Source organism: Drosophila mauritiana, chromosome 3R (genome assembly GCF_004382145.1).
Source record: "Drosophila mauritiana strain mau12 chromosome 3R, ASM438214v1, whole genome shotgun sequence".
NCBI lineage: Eukaryota > Metazoa > Arthropoda > Insecta > Diptera > Drosophilidae > Drosophila > Drosophila mauritiana.
Window position 1 is genome coordinate 3,683,765 of NC_046670.1, and position 19,698 is coordinate 3,703,462.

The following is a 19,698-nucleotide window of genomic DNA, read 5'->3' on the forward strand; positions in this document are numbered from 1 at the left end:
TTAAAAGTCAATATAAACATTTTATTCATAGCACAAAATATGCGGGACCGTATTACAAATAAGCTTTATCAGTTCTTTTTTATCTTGGGCATGATATTTTCGATGCATTATGTTTATATTATAAACGATTTTTTATTTCTATTGATACCATGCGAATAAATTTGAAATTTCGTGATTATGTAATCTTTAGAACTTTATAATAGAAGGGAAAGAAACTTGTAAGGTGGTATATATGTAGCCCGCTGATTGCTAAAAGAAAGTTCTGAATATAAATATTTAAATTTAAGTCTTTGATTGGCGCTCATTTTTGCTTATGGGTCCCACTTTCGATTAGGAGTTGTTGGCGAAATCGCGGAACGGGCACACTGATTATTGTTTAGGGGACAGTGGACCAAACCCAATTTGAATCAACCGCATATACTGATATCAGGCAATTAATAATACTAATATACAGAATGATCAATATGTGAATTGCATTTGTACGTCCTTACGTCGCTAATTTCTGAATTAAATAGTTCAAAAATATTCATAAGTATCATGAAACAATTAAAAAAAGCTGTTATTAGATTACATGTCTCCCGTTAAAAGTAGTAAGTAAAAAGTACAAAAGAAGAAAGACATTCAGCGATCTATTTTGCACGGATTTCCCATAGTTACTTAATGATATTCACTATATTATGTTTATCACAATCAATATAAACGTTTCGAATTATTCCACAAGTAACGCAATTTTGAGCAACCAAAAATCCCAACCTTTATGGTGAACAATCGATTATTCGATTCCGTTTTCGCGTTAGGCATTTTTCCGCCACCCGTTAGGGATTCTCCGTTTCCCTTTTGTGTTTTTGTTTCGCTCTTTCGCTGGAACATAACGGACGTGTCGCTGCGTCGTCCTCCTCGTCGCGCGCGTGTGTGTGTGGTGTCTGTGTGTACTGAAACATTTTGGGGTCGTAGCAAATTGGAGAAAAATTCTTAATTATACAATACAATACTCGTGCTTGTTCTCGCAGCGAATCGAAGTGAGCTAATTGTGAGATTTGGCCGCAAAGGAAGAATACGAAAAGTTAGCTGAATTACGTGAGTAGCCAGTGTGTGAGTGTGTGAGCCAGAGCGAGGCAGCAAATCAGTACGGCGTGAAAGAGAAAGAGCAGCAAAATATAATTTGCTGTGAATGCCTCTGTGTGTACGTGCCTGTGTTTAGTGTGCATGTGTGCTAAAACAAATGCCTAAATTGCAACAAAGAAAATTGTATGAAATATACGAAGCGAAGAGCAGAGCGAAAGCGACGAAGAAAAAGAGGCTGCTGCTTGAAGAATAAGAAGAGGTGGAGAAGCAAGAAGAAGAGCAGCAGCAGCCGCCGCGAGTTTTTTTCGCGCGTGTGTTAGTGTGCATACAATTGTGTATGAAAAAGAATAAAAGCTAATCTAAAGTGTCAAACGTAATCTTGTATATCTCCGTGTTTCTTGCAGCACTTGACAACGAAATTTATATTACATAGTAAATGCAAAATACAACAAAGGTTAATCATATTGATTAATCAGAGAACTGCGGTTTCAAACGTCTTCGTCTTCCCCATCTTCTTAACTGGAATGCAACCAACACCAAACAACCAAAACCCACAACAACAGCAACAAGATCGAATGGAGTAAAACAAAAACCAAGAACTTTAAAAGAGAGCAGTGAGAGAGAGAGGCGTCGGCTAACGGCTTATCAATTGACAAAGCGCGCGGAGAGAGCGGGAGAAGAAGCGGAGCGCTGAGTGCGCGAAATGTGAGTAATATATTTTAAACCGAAAGCGAAATAAGAACTTAAGAGTTAAGACCGGGAAAAATCGGCGAAGAACTCTTCTGAAAACGTGTAATATTAACTTTGGTGTGTTCACTGGTCCTACTGTTTGCCTCTCCGATAAGAGCGGAAGTGTAATATCAGGCTCGGACCTTGGGAAAAGTCAAACGTATTTATTTATCGGTTTCCCATGTGCCGGATACTCCGCAATCTGGGCCAGTTAATTATAACGTGTGGGAAGACAATGGGCGTTCGCCCAAACAAAAGTGTCATATGAGGGCTTTAAATTTAAAGTGGACAATTTATAAGCAGTCGTTTGACATTTATGTTTATTTGCTTTAAACTCACCTTTATTAAACGCAGTATACAGAACAGATTTTCCACTTTTTTTTAACAAAGTAACCCTTTTTTTTAACACGGTCACAGCGTAACTTATTGTCAACTTAATGAATATGAGATTTTAGTTTTGTCAAAATGTTCTTTCTGAACATTGTTGTTTTTTAAAAATTATTGCTCATTTTGCCAACTAATATGATTAGTAACAGTAACAAGGTTTTGAACTTAACTGCTCATGCACTGAATTATGATTCGAAATGGGTTGCTTATGAATAAACATTGCCATTAAAATATTCATGCGAGTTCCAACACTGCTAAATAATGTACCAGTGATTTCTGTGATTTTGGTTACGTCCATTCAAAGTTTTGAATGCTGTCAGTGGCAGCAAACACAATCCAATTAAAGGAACAAACAAGACCCGAAAAGAGCAAAAGTGTCCAAAGCCAAGTTGGAGGGGTTTTTTCTTGTTGATTACAGTCAAAAGGATCGAAAACCAAAAACCAATTATGACCAACTAGTTGAACCGGCTATACATTTGTATTTGTCTGCATGTATGTATGTAGATTTAGGCCGAGAGGGATTTGGAAAACATGCGTGCTATTTGGCCACTTCGACTTTGGGCATTTATCCTGACCGCAAGTTTTCTGTCAATTAAAAGTTGTTGCAACAGCTTCGACTGTTTTTTGTCATTCATCTATGTAACTTTTTTTGCTTGCTCAAAAAGCGACTAAAAAGGATAACAAACGAAATATGCACTAGTCGAATTCCCAATAAGCTTCTCTGATTTGACTTGTAAAATTGCAATGTTGTCTAAAAATGTTACGAAATAATAGCAATTAAAAAAATCACTGTTACTGTGTTAAGAAGTTATATATGTCCCTCAGCACACCAGTAAACTTTAAGAATTGTTTAATACTTACATACTTGTGTTTTTACATCATTTTCGAGTCTTTCGGTTCACTGTACTTCGATTGTTGTTGTTTTGGTTGCCGCTGCTGCATTGGATACACACGCACACATAGTCGCAAGTAAGAAAAACAGACAGCTTTGCTTCCCACTTTATCTCCTGAATTTGTTGTTGTTGCTTTACTTTGTTGTTGCCATTGCACTTCGCTCTCCACTCCGCCTACTGTTTCTTCCTCGTTTTCTAGCCCGCTTCTTGCTCCTCCTCTTCTTCTTCTCCCTCGTGGCAGCTTTTGATGCCTGCATATGTACATATGTGGGTATGTAAAGAAGAGATACCGTTGCCAGCTCATGCTTCTGTGTATTGGTAACGCTTTTTCTGTTTGGGTGCTTTTCTTGTCTTGCTGCTTCCCTCTTATCTTCCGCTTCTCTTCCTGGTTGATTCTTCTTCTTCCATAGATTACGATTTTGCTTTTTGGCGCTGTTTCTATAGTCATCGAAAAAAACTCTATTACAAATCAATTTCGATCGGTAAAAACTAAAAACTAGAAGCAGCACGGGTTCAGAAAACTTACTTTTCACATTGTTCGATTATAAATATATAAATATATCCTATGAACAATTTCGGCTGCCTGTGTCACGGCGTACACTCACACTATTGCGAATTGGCTGTGTATCTATGTGGGACAGAAATAGTTGCATTTTGGAGGTCTGCACTTTCATGGCGGAAACTCGAAAGCGAAACAATGCCATAAATACAACAAACACGCACACACACACGGCTGCCGAAACTAAAATAGATAAACAAATTCGTAAAGGAACAAGGAAAAACTTTTACAGAATGCGAGTGCAGAGGGAATTCGTGAATAAAGATGAGGGGATTCTGTGGGAGGGAGTGGACTGCTGAAAAATTTTGTTCACTGTTTAGAATTTAAACTTAAATTTAGAACAAAAAGTTCGAGAGCAGCTGGCGGAAAATCGGGAAAGTTACATACACATATACACGGGAGAAATCGGCAATGAAGGATACATAAATATTTAAAATGTTTCAGGCGAAGAAGAAGCGCCAACGATTAACTTTACATCTTTTGTATGCACGTCGTGAGCTTCGATCTTGTTTATTCCTCTCTCTTTTTATTTGTCTATCTCTGCCCCTTTCCACGTGTGTGTATAGTGCTTTTTGACAGTTGAATGAACCCAAGCATTTATTAAAAAAAAAAGAAAAACAAAAAACTAAATAAAAGCTATCACACACAATAACAAACAGAAAGAGCATGCAAGATAAACGAAAAAAAGCTACAGTTGAGGACAATGTTGTAGTTGTACTTGAATATAGTTGGGGAAAATCAAGTGGAGACAAGAAAATTATTAGCCCATTTGTTTTAGACATTTCATTGTAATTTAAAATGTTTTAGCTAGCTGTGAAATGGAATTTAATACGTGTATTTTATTTATACAGGTGTTCATTTGAATTCAAGGTTAATAATTACGGAAATTTACGTTCGCTGTCTTTTTTACGACACAATGTTTGTACCATTTGTAAATGCCAAGTTTTTTTTAAAGCAATTACATTTTTGACTACGCACTATTTTGTTGACCCCAGTTGTAGATAGATAGTGAGAGGAAGCAGGGCAGATAGAGAGGGAATGAGAGCGAGGTAAAGACGGAAAAGCGAGATAGAGAGACCTCACCAGTCAAGCCACAAAAAGTAATTTTGTGTTTGAGCTAGCAAAAAAGAGAAAAACAAAAACAAACTGCGTGCAGGCCTTTCAATAAATGGCGGCATGGGCGGCAGAATGGGTTGAAGAGAGGGGGAAAGAGGAGCCCCCTCTGAGAAGTTGGTGTGGAAGGGGGGAGGGAGAGAGGAATTGGGGTCCACAGCCAGACAGAGTAAATGAAGTTTACGTGGAGTTGTTGGCCGGCAATGTTTGCTGGCTTTATTTGTTTTGCTTGCCTCTCTTTTTTCGTTTTTTTGTGCTGTGCAGCTTTTATTTTATTTTTATTGTTCAGATACGCTGGATATGCAACTTTGTGTGGGACATTAGATACAGGGAATTGGTTTCTGGTCACTGAAATAGCACAAAATGGAAACTCTGCGCTTTGGAATTGCAACTTGACTGTTTAAAAGAATTTAAGCTCAAGAATATGAAATACTTTTGATTATTTAAAGGAATTTAATTTAATATTACTGTATTATTTAACTGTAAAGATGTAACAAGATGTTAACTACTTACAATGCTAATTAAAAGAATTTAATATAATATTAATATTTATCGTCTGTCCACGGAATAAAAGTGAAAATGATTTCTTCTTTGAAATTTCAGAGATAGATGATTATGGTTTCGCTTCAAGGCATCTTCGTGCGCTGTTGCCAGTTTTCAGTTTCTGTATGTGCCCAAAGCCTAATGTATTTTCACTCTCCTTTGAAGTGGGTTTTCGAGTGGATGTGGGTGGATTTTTTAAGTTTTTTGAGTATGCAGAGTGTGGGCAGAGGACGTGGAGAGATCCTCCTTGATTCTTCATGGTGGCAATGGGATTATTGTGGTCTTTTTGATCTCACGTGAACGTCACATGCTCGTACGAAACACAATTCATTCATCGAATGTGGGCTCCAATCAGTTATATAAATTGAGGTCGTTCTTTGGCCTCTTCATTCCCTTTTCCAATTTTTCGTGCTGATTCGTCGTTTAATGGGCTTCGCTTAAAATCGAATCAGCCTGGGACACACAAGTTTATATATCTATATATATTCTATATATGCATGTACATACATATGTACATTAAAACCCCCTTTTGGGTCGTTGGCAATTTTTGGTCGCTGTTTTTCCAGCACGCATGACGCGCGCGTTTTTCGTGCTGTTCCAGTTTAAGCTTTAAGTTCTCGCTTGGCACATAAATCGATAAATGTTTGCTTAATTCTTTTCCTTTTTCCTTTACGGCTCCATCGGCCACACCTTGTGCTTTTGCAGGATGCGAACAGCGTATTGCTTTTTGTTTTCCGCCTTTGTTGTTTCGCTCCAGATTTCCCTGCTGCCTGATTTTCCACTGTGGCAGCAGCTGCCAACGAAAAGGCAAAACAGCAAAACATGTGTTTGAAAGCGAAGCCAAGACAAACTGGCACCGCCTGTCGGAGTGAATAAGTTAAAAAAAGAAAAAAATAAAAAACATAAATTTAAGGGGGTCCCGGTCCGATGGACCCTTCTAGGGTTAAGACGAAAATGCAAGCAAGGCGGCAGCTAGGAAAACTGATAAAATGGCTTTTCCAGTTGTCTGCCAAAAAAAGATTTACCAATTTCCCTATCGTAGGGCTACTTCGGATTGGGCACTTCATTCTTATTCAATTGCTAAACTTGAAATTTATAAAGAAATTTATATAGCAAATTTCACATTTTTTAATGAAAAGGAAAGGTTGTCTTTACTTCAAGTACTGCTTAAATAATTAATATTTGGTAAATATGTACCTTTATATATTTACTTATAGAGTGCAAATTTACTTATAATACTTATAATTGGAACTAGAAATGATGCTTAGCAATGTTAATATTTAAAATTAGTTTAGTCAGGGTATATAAATTCCTGCATAAACGAGAATAAAGAATATTTTTGGCTTGTATTTTGATGTTTTTTTTACTTCTTTTCTGATATAGCTAAAAAACGGTGCAAAACATGTGAATTTTCCTTAGCTTTTCCTTTTCCTTGCTAACACGTACGAGGCGATGGAATCGGGAGCTTCTTGGGCTTCCATTTGGAGCCGTAATCTTTGATCAAATGGCGTGATTGACTGATTTATCAAGAATTTTGGCATGTGCCTCCGTGTCAGAACAGGCTGTTGCCCATTTCTTTTCGCTTTTGCAGTATGTATAAGTGATGAGGATTGGAATAAGACCAAAAGAAATGATATCTTTTGATGGAAAATTCGAACTATAACCAATTACAATTTAAGCTAGCCGTTCACGTTGTATAAACACCAAAATAAATCGTTGATACCTTAAAACGCAACTCAGTTTCTTTAAGTTGGATAATGCCATCAAATGTTGACAAATTACATTTTCTTCGGGTTTAGCCGATTCAAAGGCCAATCCCATAGATAAACAAGATGTCAGCGACTGAATACCCAGAGAAAACAACCATAATTAGTGGTAGGGAGGATTGGGAATAAAATGGAATAGATAAGGAATCCTTAGGAAAACTTTGCCCTTTTCTAGCCGTGGCATAAAATTACATTATTTCTTTCATTCACGGCTATGTGGCGCGATGAGGAGTAGAGATAGGTAAAAGTTTCTGGCAGATACACTGGTATTGCTTCCCAGCCTTTAACTAAGTTTTTGTATCTATCGGGGCGTGGAAAGTAAAGAACCACATGCGTTTGCTTGCAGCCAAGATAATAGCATTCCACTTTTGCACAAAATGAAATGGCCTTGAAATTGCAAGTACTAATCCATTAAGGTTAAAATTGCTGGAAATACCCAGTGGCCCTAATCTGTAGCTCTAAGGTTCAATAGTTTAATAATAAAATAAACTAAGGAAATGAATCTGATAGATATAAAATAATATTTAATAGTGCAGTGAAATAGTGTGATTTATTGAAAAAATTACTTATACAATAGCTAATCTTAAAAAAAGTTTCTATCTTTTTCCATCTCGATATCGATTCGCTATTATTTTGCTCGCCACTGTGTATCTTTGAGATGCTGCGGCATCCGTTGCTGTGGATAGATAGATGGACTTACTTAGCCGCTGCCGTTATGCTAAAATGCCATAAACATAAACAAGGCACACACATGTACTCGGTGCCTCATCTATATTCCCGGATCCCCTCAGCCTCCCCCCGGCCCCTTGGGCCACATTCCTCTTACATGGCAACAGGGAAAATCGATAACAATTTACGTTGCGTTGTGTATATATACCCGGGCATATAACTTATGTATTATGTGCTCGCCGTACATGCGCAAAATTCCACAGCCAACACACACACACATACACACGCACATAACTAAGTGCAACTTTTTCTCGTAGACAAAACAAAACAAAAAGCAACGAACAAAAGCTGGAAATCCAACACACCACCTACTTTGCCACCCCAAAAGGCCCACTCAAACGCCGCCCACACTTTTAACACCCCCTACTTTTCCTTCTCCGCTTTGGGCTCCTCCTTTTGCCGCTTTCCCCCTCCCCATTTCCCTACCTCTCTCAGTCAACGCTGTCATTATTTTCATTTTCAACTTTTTCTTGTGCCATCTAAGCCAGCAGAAAAGCACCCACTCCCCACCCACCGTTCGACCTCATTCACACAGTGAAAAGCTCAGCACACTTTTCTCAATCCCCCCGCCGCTCGGAAAATCCCTTTCCCCCATTACCCACCCCTCTTGCCCCTCTCGCTCGCAGCTGGCAACGCACATTTTGATAACATTTTTGATAAAAATAATGCGGCAACAACGCCCCAAGCTCAATTTTGGGTAGAGTGGGGTGGGTGGGGTTGGATGGCACTGTCTGCTGAGGAGGCAAGGTGGATGGAGGGAGGGAGGGAGGGTGGAAGGGAGGTGGCCCTGGAGGACGGGGGAGACGTGCCAGGTCAGTGGGTGGCGGTTGGGTGGGCTGGCATCTTGTCTGCAGCTGTAGCTCTGCGTTTGTGTTTGTGTAACTAGTTTTTGCGCCCATTTTTACTTTGGCATTCTTGGCGCTGCGCTGTTGCCGCTCTTCACACACAGAACGAAATCTGGCATTAAAATATATAAATTGTTTTTGATAAGAATATTATTTCTGATTTACTAGTAGTAGAGGAAGTAAATATTCCTGGAAATGTATGTGGTAATGAATATTTCCCAAAACAGCTCTGATTATGAAAATATTATTTTTTTTTTATTCGGAATTAGAATTGTCTTAAAAGTAAATTTGTAATTTTTGAATCTGTGTATATTTAGCTTGAAAATTAGCATGCCATCTCATCGACCTAATATTGGCATAGGAATTATTTCTGTGTGCACAAGCTAGAAGCTCGAGGCTCTAAAGGCTTTTCGTATAAGCCATCTTGCTCTGGATCACTTTGATGCTGATAATTTAATTCATTGAATATGAAGACAGATTGCGAAGACTGCGTTTTCTCCAGGCCAGCAATTTCTTGAAATTTAAATTACTTCAAGTTTGTATTACCTTTAAGTTGAATATTATGTTGCTAATATGGCTAATTAAGTTTTTGTTGGCTTAGCTTCTTGCCAGTTTAGATATTAAAGGCCAAAGTCAAATGTTTAAAACTTCTCGCCCAACTTGAAGTGTTTTGTGATAAATTGTGGTGATAACAAAGCGAAAAGGAAAACAGGATGAAATACGAGCAAGATTGTAGACAAAACATCCTAATGGCCAATTAGATGGCTCAAATTGTGATAGCTTATCCGTGAAAATGAAACTTGGACTTAGCTAAAGTTTAATTTAGGAACAATTTGATTTGATTGAAATGGTGTATTGTCCTATCTGCAGACGCATTATTCAAAAGCAATTAATTGTGATGCCTTTAAAGAGAATCAAATTAAATAACAATGCTTCGCACTTAATTTCAACTTTCTCATGTTCTTTCAACATATTAAAGTTCTTGCCTTAACATTTAACTTGAAGCACACTTGTAAAAGACACAAGGACGATGAATGAAGAAAATTTGCCACGCCCATCTCTTTCCATTCGCTGGATCACATTACAAATAACAACAAGGGGCATCTCGAGCCCAATTCCCAAGCCACCACCCACCATCCCCTTCATCCATAACTTTGACATTTTCACATTAATTGAATGCAAAGTCAACTTAAAGAAAGAAAAGAAAATCAAATAACGGGAATCCGCCCTGACGTCCTTGCCAAAAGCTTCAGGGAAATTTAAATGCAGACGCCATTTTCTATTAGTCCACACATTAAATTTGATGGCGCGCCTTCTTATTCCACAGCAGAATATCCTGCCAGGACAGCCGCACCCACGACACCCTCGTATCCGCTCCCAAAAAAAGTTTTTGCGAGCCCAAAATAAAAGCAGGCGAAACAGAAGCCGCTGCTCCTTGCTCCTCCAGCTGCTCCGTTTCAGCCACTTCGTCCTTTTGGCCATCTTCGTCCTTCTGCCGCTGACAGCGCCCAAAATCACTAAGGCAGACACGAAGAAAGCGAAATGGAGAGTGAGCAGGGAGCATCTCCCCGTTGAACAGTTTGGGCCAAGTTAATAGAACTTGTAAGCCCTGACATGCTCCATTGATATGGTAAAGTGCAACTTATTACATACTTTCAACATGTGGCACGTGGCATTTATTCACTTTGCAATACTCAACTAGTAGTGTTAGTAAAGTGACCGAGTCTAGTAACTTGACCTCGGCTGTGCAACAAAGGGCCCACCAACCTCTAAGGGCTCTACTTTTTCAGCTGCTGCTTTGCAATTTGAAATATTTTGCCAGGCACCGCCCAAAAAAAGTTTCTTCGGGATTTAGGGGAGGTGTGGATGAGGGGGTGATGAGGGGGTGGGCGTTGAGGGAGTAACTCCGCAAAATGATTATTTTTGATGCTTTCTCATTTCGTTTTACTGCCTCCGTTCGCACACACACACACACAAAGTCAAACACACTCTCGCGCAGTCGGAAACTTTCACAATAATGCTGCCTGGGGGTTGCTGTCGCTGCCAGCAGAACGAACACCACCCAACCACCCACCCACCAAAGGAGGCAGAAGAAGGAGCGGTCGCCTCACGTGCGCTGCCTTCGGGAGCAGCGACGTCGGCAGCGGCATCAGCATTGTCTGCCCTTGATTTTATCGATTTTACACCGCCCCACCCCTCGCCCTTTGGCCTTTTTCGGCTGCTGGCAGCGACGTCAGCGCCACTCGACAACTAGTGCTGCCCACTGTGGATTACCACGTAAGTCCGGGGGATAAGATTCCATTAAATAGCCAGATGGTAAGCACAAATGCTTTATTCTTTCGAGCGATTTGATGTTTTTCAAAGTTTCAATTCCTCGCACGTTTGTAAGGTAAACAAATGTGTAAACAACTGGATTTTCTTGAACGTAGCCAGAAGTGGAAATTCAATATTAGAATGATTTTAGCAAAGCAAGATAATTCCAATATTTTATTCGTAAATTGTAGCTAATTCATGATTTGGAAGGGGAGAGAATTGTAAATAATGTAAACTGTTTTGCAAGTAGTAATTGTGTCAGTTTGTTCATTATGTCTATGCATTAGCAATAAAACTTTCTAAGTACTAGATAGATAATTAATTTAGATAATAATTGAGCAGCACTTCAGTTAGTCCGAACATAAATCCAAAAATAGCCAAAAATACATATGATCCTTGAATTTAGCCAGATTTGTCCGGAAGATAGCTAAATTTGCCACACATTCATTCATTCGCTCGGTCCGTTCTTCTCTGTCCCTCATGCGCGGGCATCCCTTTCCCACACACACACACATAAAAGTGGCGCACAGAGGCTAAGCTTTTTGCACGTGTATTTGTGTGTTTGTGTATTCCCCGGCCGGCTCTTTCTCTCTGCCTTTCTCCGCTTCTGACAGTCTCGCTCTTCCTTTCTCTTCCTCTCTGTTTTGTATATTATGTGCCTGGCTTGTATTTTATGTGCTGACTGCCGCCTGTTTCGTTATTTATGGCATTTAACCCCACACGGGCGACGGGGGACGTGCCACCCGCCTCCCCACCACCCATCCACTCACTGAAATTGCTTTATTCAACCCGATACACAGACACATTTACATGCGGCTAGTGACTATGTGTGTGTGTGTGTGTGTGTGTGCGTGAGCTTTAATCTTTTGCCGGCAAAAATGCTTGGCAGCGTTTTAAATCCATGGCGCTATCGACCATTTTTGGTGCATTTAAGTTTTCCAATTTTTCCGTTTAAGTGACCAACGCCCTCGTTTCCTCCTCTGTCTCGCTCCCACCCTGTGTCTGCCTCGCTCTCTCACTTTCTGAATGCAAAATGTTGTCCGAGGTCCGGTCTAAATGGCTTTTGCAATTAATTTTCAAATGCTTTGCTAGTTTTATTTGGTTTTAAAGTATATGCATATATGTACGCTATGGTGCAGGTGCATTTTGTGTGTGTTTTTCTGGGCAGTCAGTTTAATTTATAGCTATTGTGTGTTAAAGTGAGCCAATCAATTGGAAAATGGAATAGTTAAAGCGCAAATATAGCAAAATTATTGAATCTACTCAAGAGTGTACCTAATGAGCCATTTAAAAGTACATTATCCGGACTTGAATTTTCATTTTCATTTATTGTCGGTTGTATCCAACACAGTCCATAGTCCGGTATGTAGGTCAAAATAACTTAAGCGGTTTTTAGTAAGACCTAAATGTAATAAAATGTAGTTATATTATTACAAAAAACGTTTTATACAAGGCACAGAAGCCTTTGAATTGAATTTTTCCAATTTCATTATTTAAAAAGTAGTTACAAAATATGTATAAAGCTTTTTCCAAAATAATACATAAAATAATCATTATTATTGAAATTTTAGGACCTTGAACCTTATATCTTATAGTTAGGGGACGCAAATATTATCTTGAATAATTTATTATAGAGCGTTTTGGGAAAGTATATCAAATCAAATTTTGGTCAGGGTCAAGAAAAGATTTCAATACATTTGCAAGCAGATAATATAAGTTAGTTTAATCAAAAAACTACGTTTCTTGAAACTACGAAAACAACCAGAACTTATATGTAAATGACATTTAAATGCTGCGATTTGATTGTTTATCTAGCTTCTTCCATCAATACCCATAACTTCTTGGCTGTCTTTGGTTTCTGGGCTCTTTAGCTTATCGGATCTCAACTTTTCACCCTTTTTGAATGAGTGTGTTGCCCCCTGTTAAGATCGGCATAAAACAATGGCTAAATAACACAAACTGTCTACCGAGCACGCCCATTTTTGACAAAGGGCTATTAACACCATTAAACGGTAAAGCCGGTAAAGACGGGAAAACGAGGGTCCAGGGTCTTCGGTCAGACAGAAACAGTTCTATAAGTTGGGTGTGGTTCAGGTTTTTCACCCGCCTTCCTTTAAAACAAAACGCAGCACGCCGAGTGTAATAAAATGCGAGTCGCGTGCTTGGTCGTCATAAATATAAAACTCACAGGAAGGAAGACGCAAGTTAACCCTTCGTAAAACCCGCCCCTGACCTCCCATTCGCTGCCCATAAAATTCCAAGGTAAAGTTCTTAAAGTGCACAGCACTTGAAGTCAAATGTAAACATGACAAACATGTCCTTAAACTTTTTGCACACACTTTTGCGCTAGCCGTCTCTTTCTGCTGCTGGTCTGCTGTCTCGCTCTTGGCTCAACGCAACCCAACTCAACTCAGCTGAAACTCATTCATTGCATTTCATTCCACTCGACGTCGCGACTTGCCGTTGACAAGCCCTTTTTTACGCTTTTGCACTTTTATTTATGCGATAAAAATAAAGCGATAATAAATGTGGCGGGACAAAAGCGAAAAGTTATTGCACTCCACCCGTCCCGCTCACGCGCAGCTGGTGTGGCCGTCTCTTTCTTGAGCAGCAACAGCTGTTCAACCTAAGAAAGTTACTGCAGCAAAAGTTCAATTGCCTGGCTGGCTAACCAACCCAATCCCTCACTGCCGCCCTGGAAAACCCGTTCCTCTCCGCCACTGCACTGAATTTGCATTATTTATTAGCTGTGACTGTGCTTCGTTTCCATTTTGCATGTGTTGCGTAATATCCGCCGAGCCACTCTGTTATCAAGGGGGAAAGAGACAGCGAGGGGTCAGATATAAAAGAGATGTAGAGAGGTAGGTGTAGGTCAGGTCTAAAGGGGAAAATCAAATTACAAATGAGGTAAAAATCGATATAATCCCGGAACCCAATGCATTTGCATTTGCACGTACTTCAACAAAAAAAATAATTCATCTATGAATTATTATTAATTATTAATTCACGGTTTTTATTCTCGTTTTAAGTTAGGAATAACAAAAAATGTGATCAAATATCTTTCGTGTTCCGCTTCTAGATATCATCATACCAAACCATCAATCAAGTAATCCATATCGAATGAATAAACTATAAAGTTCTTCCCCGCAGAAGTCGCTGGTTTGATATTTCCCTCGATTTGCATATGGAATCAGTTTAAATTGTGACAGGCGTTTCCCTTCGAGTATTTTAATGACAGCAGATATAATAATAATACCTGCACCATCGATTATTGGGTAGTTGCAAAGAGCAGCTGGATGGATTGCCCCCTTTTCAATAACAAGTACCGTGAATTACTCAAGCGATGAGAAGGGGATTCAGTTCAATAGAACTTGGCTATACAATTAGAGGGCCCAGCGAGTTAATTACTTACTATCCATTTGCACATATTTGCAACCACTGTGCAACTTTTTTGTGGTTCACGGTTGGTTTTTGCTTTCATTGTAATTTATACGATGAACAAGTATGAGTATTATGGGTTTTCCGATGAGTATTAGAAATTTCTAATAATTTTTAATTTTTTAAAAATTGTCCATGCCTGAAATGACGAGTTAAATCCAACTTATGTTTCGCAAAACTAGAAGTTGAATGTATAAATGTAATATTTGATATGCTTATTTTGTATATTAAGTAATAATTAATTTGATCATGGAAAACATTGTAGACTCCCCCAGAAACGACGTCAGTGAATATTTATACTCATTTAACACATAAATAAAATCTGTGTCAAATAAACTTGGCATGTTTATGGCGCGTTCGTTCTCTTCGCATGGCAATTTTATTATTATTTTTTTTAGCTGACTCTTTTTGTCTCATACATACATTTAGGGGAAGCGAGATGGAAGGAGCGGTTGACCTGCTTTTTAAAGCGGCGCGTGATTCACGAAAGCGGTACCAAGTTCAGGTGGAATAAAAGAGCAACGAACGAGTACACAAAAATAAAACCGATGCTAATGCGTATAAAAATTGCATTTTTATTTTTCGCCCCAGTAGATGGCGCCACGTTGGCTTTCGTGTGTGCGTGCAAAATGCGATAAAAATCGCTCACGAAGAATTCTGATGAAAAAAAGACGCGAAATGGGCATACTAAAAATTGTAACAGAAACAACAACTGATGTCTGTCATTCGTTGTTGCTGCTATTGTAAGTTATTACGCCGGCATATAACGGTAAATTGTATGCGGCTATTACAACACACACACACAAACACACACATACAAACACACACATACAAACACACACATGCTCGCGTGGACAGGTGACTTGCGCGTGCGAAAGAGATGGCGTTTGAGGAAACTGAAAATTTGCCACCGCCGCGTGCACTTTAATTGGAAAACATGCCAAGGCGAGAGGAAAAATATACATAAATAAAACCAGAAAAAATTGAAGCCAGCGACGCGCACAAAAAATAGCTAAACCGAACACGAGTGTGCCAGACAGGTTGTTGCTAAGCGTGTGTTTGTGAGTGCGGGAAAAAGGCTCAAATGAGACTCCAACTCGAAATTATTAAATTGCAGACGACGCTCCACATAGTCGGGCGGTGGCGTAGGGGGTCAACGGTGGCGCGAGGGGCGTGGACGCACAGGGGCGGCAGGCAAGTCACGCACCAAACGAGCGAAGAAGGCGAGGCAGCAACCCTGAGCAAAAAGCGGACGAGGCGAGAGAAAACAGAGCCGAGAAAAGGCCAAAATCGTCTGACTGAGCTGGAGTTACAGTCGAACCTGGATAAGTCTTCCACCCAAGTTATAATCCATGCAGTTCCTTGTTATTTATAACAATTTGCAAAAAAAGGATGTCTATAGAATACATTTCACTTCTAGTCATTTCAAAATGAGACGTTTGAGCCAAACTCGATTTAACTAGGACTTGTATTAAAGTATTTAATACAAAAGTACATTGCATCTAATCAATCGCTCCATCTGACTGCGCTAGTTTAAACTTAATTCCATACAAACCATGTAAAATGTAAGCGAATGAATAGAACAATATAAGTTGTTTTTTAACTAAGAAATGGTTCATGTTTATTCATTCCCCAAGAAGCTCCAATCAACGAAGTCGCACTGTAGTTCGTTGGGCTCTTAAAATGAGTGAGCGAGTGAGCAGCAGCAGCAGAAGAAGAGCAGCCCAATAGGAGCGGTTGTGGTGTGTGTGTGTGAGCGTGATAAAGGTCGTTGGCCAAGCAGCGGCGACAACAACAATGTTGTCAGAGAACGGGACAGCGAAGTATGAAGAGAGATAGCGTACAGAGAACACTGGCGATGAGCAACTAACACAGGGCGACGTATTTAGCCTAAGGGCATGAAATGTATTGCAGGTTTGTCAGTCGCTAGATGTTGTTGCTGCGTTCGCTGTTGTTTTGCTGTTCTGGTGGGCTATGTATAGGCCGCGTCGCCTTTTGGTCGTCTGAAAAAAAAACACGTTTCCTGCACCGACAGCAACTTCAACAACACCAACGCAATGAATAGGCAAAGCCAACAAACCCACAAAACGCAGACGGCGAAGGAGACGAAAAGAGTAGGGCGGAAAGAGATGGCGGATTCCACTTTGTGTGGGTGTGTGGGGCAGCCTTTAAGGCCAAATCCGAATGGGACTGCGAAGTCGTAGGGCTTTAAAAATCCGCGAGATATGAGCCCATTATCCAGGGCGACCTGTGAACGTTGCGAGGAACGTGCCAATGGAAGTCCAAGTTCAAGCTAAATTGCAAAATACTAGATACATTTCTAGTACCCATTTTTTAAAAGTTAAAACATAAAAGTAACAATTAAATGTTTTGTTTTGACTACTCCCAAGAACTTTAGAAAATACAAATTTTTAAAGCAATTGGGCAAAAGAACCGGGCGAGACCTTGGAATATGAGTAATAACTAGTTGCCAGGGGCACTAAACCACTGCGATTAGCTCATACAAAGTCTTCTAACCAGCGGGGAGCTGAACAAGCCCAATTTAATAACCAAATTCCGCTGAAGTTGCAAGTTCAAAGCTGAAATTAACGTAGCCTTAAGGCAAGCACGCACACTTCGGCGACGCTAATGCCAAATACTTTAAGCAATGACCTTTAAGTTCCCGCTGCCAGAGTTGAAACCGTAAAGTGGTTATAAATAATAGGTTGTCGTAGCGATAGAGAAGCACCAAGGCGAATGCATTGCATAATCGAGGCAGCGTCAACAAAAGTAGGCGACAAGTAGAACTTGTTGTCATTTCCTTATTTAACGTGACACTTGTTAGCAGCGCTTGCAGTGAATTGCATTGAAATTGAGAAGCTCTCCATCTTCTCCCTCGCTCTGCGCATGAAATGAAATGAACACCTGCGTTGGGCTTTGTTCGGTGTGGTTTGTTTTGGTTTTGTGAGTCGCTTTTTTTCGGGCCCCACTGTGAGGTGTGTGGCGTACGTGACTATCACTCGATGCAGTTATGCTGCTATTACGTAGTCTGTGCACCCACGGACACCAACGCCAGTGCAAGCACCAGCACAGTCGCAGATACAAATAAAGATACAGATACATTTACAGATGCAACTGCAGGCACGCACGAACGAACACCTGTCACGAGCACACACTCAACTCGTTCACACTATCGGAAACACACCGTGTAAGCGGCGATCTAATGCTGCGGGCTATCAACGCACATCTCCTCACAGCACTGGTTACCATAATAGATCCTTTTCTCTGTCTCAAAAAAATATAGTACAGAAATTATTTATTTGTATCTTAAAGATTGTATAAGACTTTTAAGTTGCAACTTCGATCTAATCAGTTATTACTAACATACTTTGATTTTATTTGAAACCGTACTATGTTTTATTCAGGATAAAACTATTGTAGCAAATACAAATGCGAACAATGACTGCTTATAAATACCCCATACAAATAAGTATCAAGATAAAATACACCTTGATTGCACTTTGCCATATTTATTACATAAAGAGAGATACCTTCGATTCATGTTACACCTGGCTATCTGTGTTATTGTTCTGACCACAATTGTAGTCTCAAGCAGCTGCAGATATTTTTGTGCTGCTGTTGTCGTTTCACTTCCCAATCGTTCCTGTCTGACGTTCTTCCTCCTTTTGTTTTCCTATTGTTGCTGCGTCACGTTTTTCATATTAAAATGTTTGAAATTCTGATTGGAGTTCTGCCGCTGGCGGTGCAGAGCTGCCAACTGTTTTGTTTGTTTGCTTTACATTTTTCGTTAGTTGCGTGAGCGCTGTTGCCAAACTTCAGGCAGCAGCCAGCCACCGAATCTTGGCTTCAATTAAAACAGGTTTTCCGTGAGACATTGCTCAGAAATAATCATGATCGGAATGATAGTCCCCCTCCCCCTTCCTGTCTGCTTTTCTCTCCGTCTTACATGGGGCTTCACTTGTTGTGTCTGTTTTTTTGTTTTCATTATTATTATTGTTAAATATGTTCACTGACCTTTGCCGAATTACCAGTTTCTTTTTTGCGTAAAACGTACTTCTGTCGATCGCGTATGGCTGATTTTTGGTCCGAAAACGTTTTGTATTCAAATTAAATACATAAACAAGTCGGCATATTTTCTTTGTGCTCATATACAGTTGCGGTAACAATAATAGCACCAAAAGCACATTTCGTGTTTGCCCCAGCGTTTCTCTATTTTCTGACATTTTTTCATCATTTTTTCCACTAATCTTAAATACTACAATGATTTTCAATCGAAATAATAAAATTGGTAACAGATCTAATGGATATTTTAAAAATAATTGGTAAAACAAAAAAAAACCTCCAAATTTAGGCGGTAACAAAAATAGCACTGTTTCTCGTATTTTGCTAAAACTAACTAAAAAAATAAAATAAGAGTTCAACAAATGGATTATATCTTAAGAACTATGTTTAAAGAATCTTAATATTTGGTTGCGTGACCATTGTAGGCAATGACAGCTGCGCATCCTCTTGGCATGGAGTCCACCAAGTCCTGGTACCGTTTTTGAGGAATTTTGCTCCATGAATCCTTGATCCTCGATCCCCCATGAATCCAAAGTTCCTCGTTATGGTTGGGTTTGGCTTCAGAAACCTTTTTTTCACGTCCGCACAAAGTTTTTCGATTGGATTCAAGTCGGGTGACTGAGCAGGCCATTTCATTCCTCGGATCGATTTCTGCTCAAACCACTTTCGAGCCTTCTTCCTCGTGTGTTTTGGGTCGTTATCCTGTTGAAATGTCCAAAAAAACGGCATTTCATCCTCGGCATATGTCGCCATCACATTTTCCGGGATATCTGTGTAAATGTGCTGATCCATGATGCCTTGAATCATATGAATCGGATCTACTCCATAGTATGAAAAGCACGCCCATACCATGATGTTGGATCCCCCGTGATTTACCGTCTTAAAGGTGAAGCGAGGATTTTTTTCAGTTCGTGGTGGACGCGGAACATAAGACCGAGAGCCTTTCCAACCAAAAAACACAATTTTGCTCTCATCTGACCACAAAATGTGGCGCCCCTTCTCCACAGGCCAGTCCTTGCGTATCTTGGCATATAAGATTCGCTTTGCCACATGCTTAACAGTCAGAAGCGGGACTTTTCTGGGACTGCACACATTAAGGTTGTTTTGTCTTAAGTGTTTGCGAACTGTTTCCACGCTTGCAGCTATCTGGAGCTCCTTCTTCAGTTCCGTCGCCGGCTTAAAAGGCTCCTTCTTGCTTTGCCGAACCAAGCGCTTGATCTCCACGTTGGACATAGAGGGCTTTCTTCCACGTTTTT

General features: G+C 39.9%; 1 protein-coding gene across 3 annotated transcripts in view; it reads left to right on the forward strand.

Moving 5' to 3' along the window:
- Positions 1 to 848: 848 nt before the first annotated feature.
- LOC117145240 (histone-lysine N-methyltransferase, H3 lysine-79 specific) overlaps positions 849 to 19,698 on the forward strand; it is a 42,574-nt gene continuing 23,724 nt past the window's right edge. For 2 of the 3 annotated variants that reach the window (XR_004459712.1, XM_033310816.1), the window contains exons 1-2: positions 849 to 1,077; positions 1,470 to 1,770. The gene's annotated coding sequence lies outside the window, so the exon portion shown is untranslated. The remainder of the gene's footprint in view (positions 1,078 to 1,469; positions 1,771 to 19,698) is intronic. The other variant, XM_033310817.1, reaches the window with a different exon arrangement.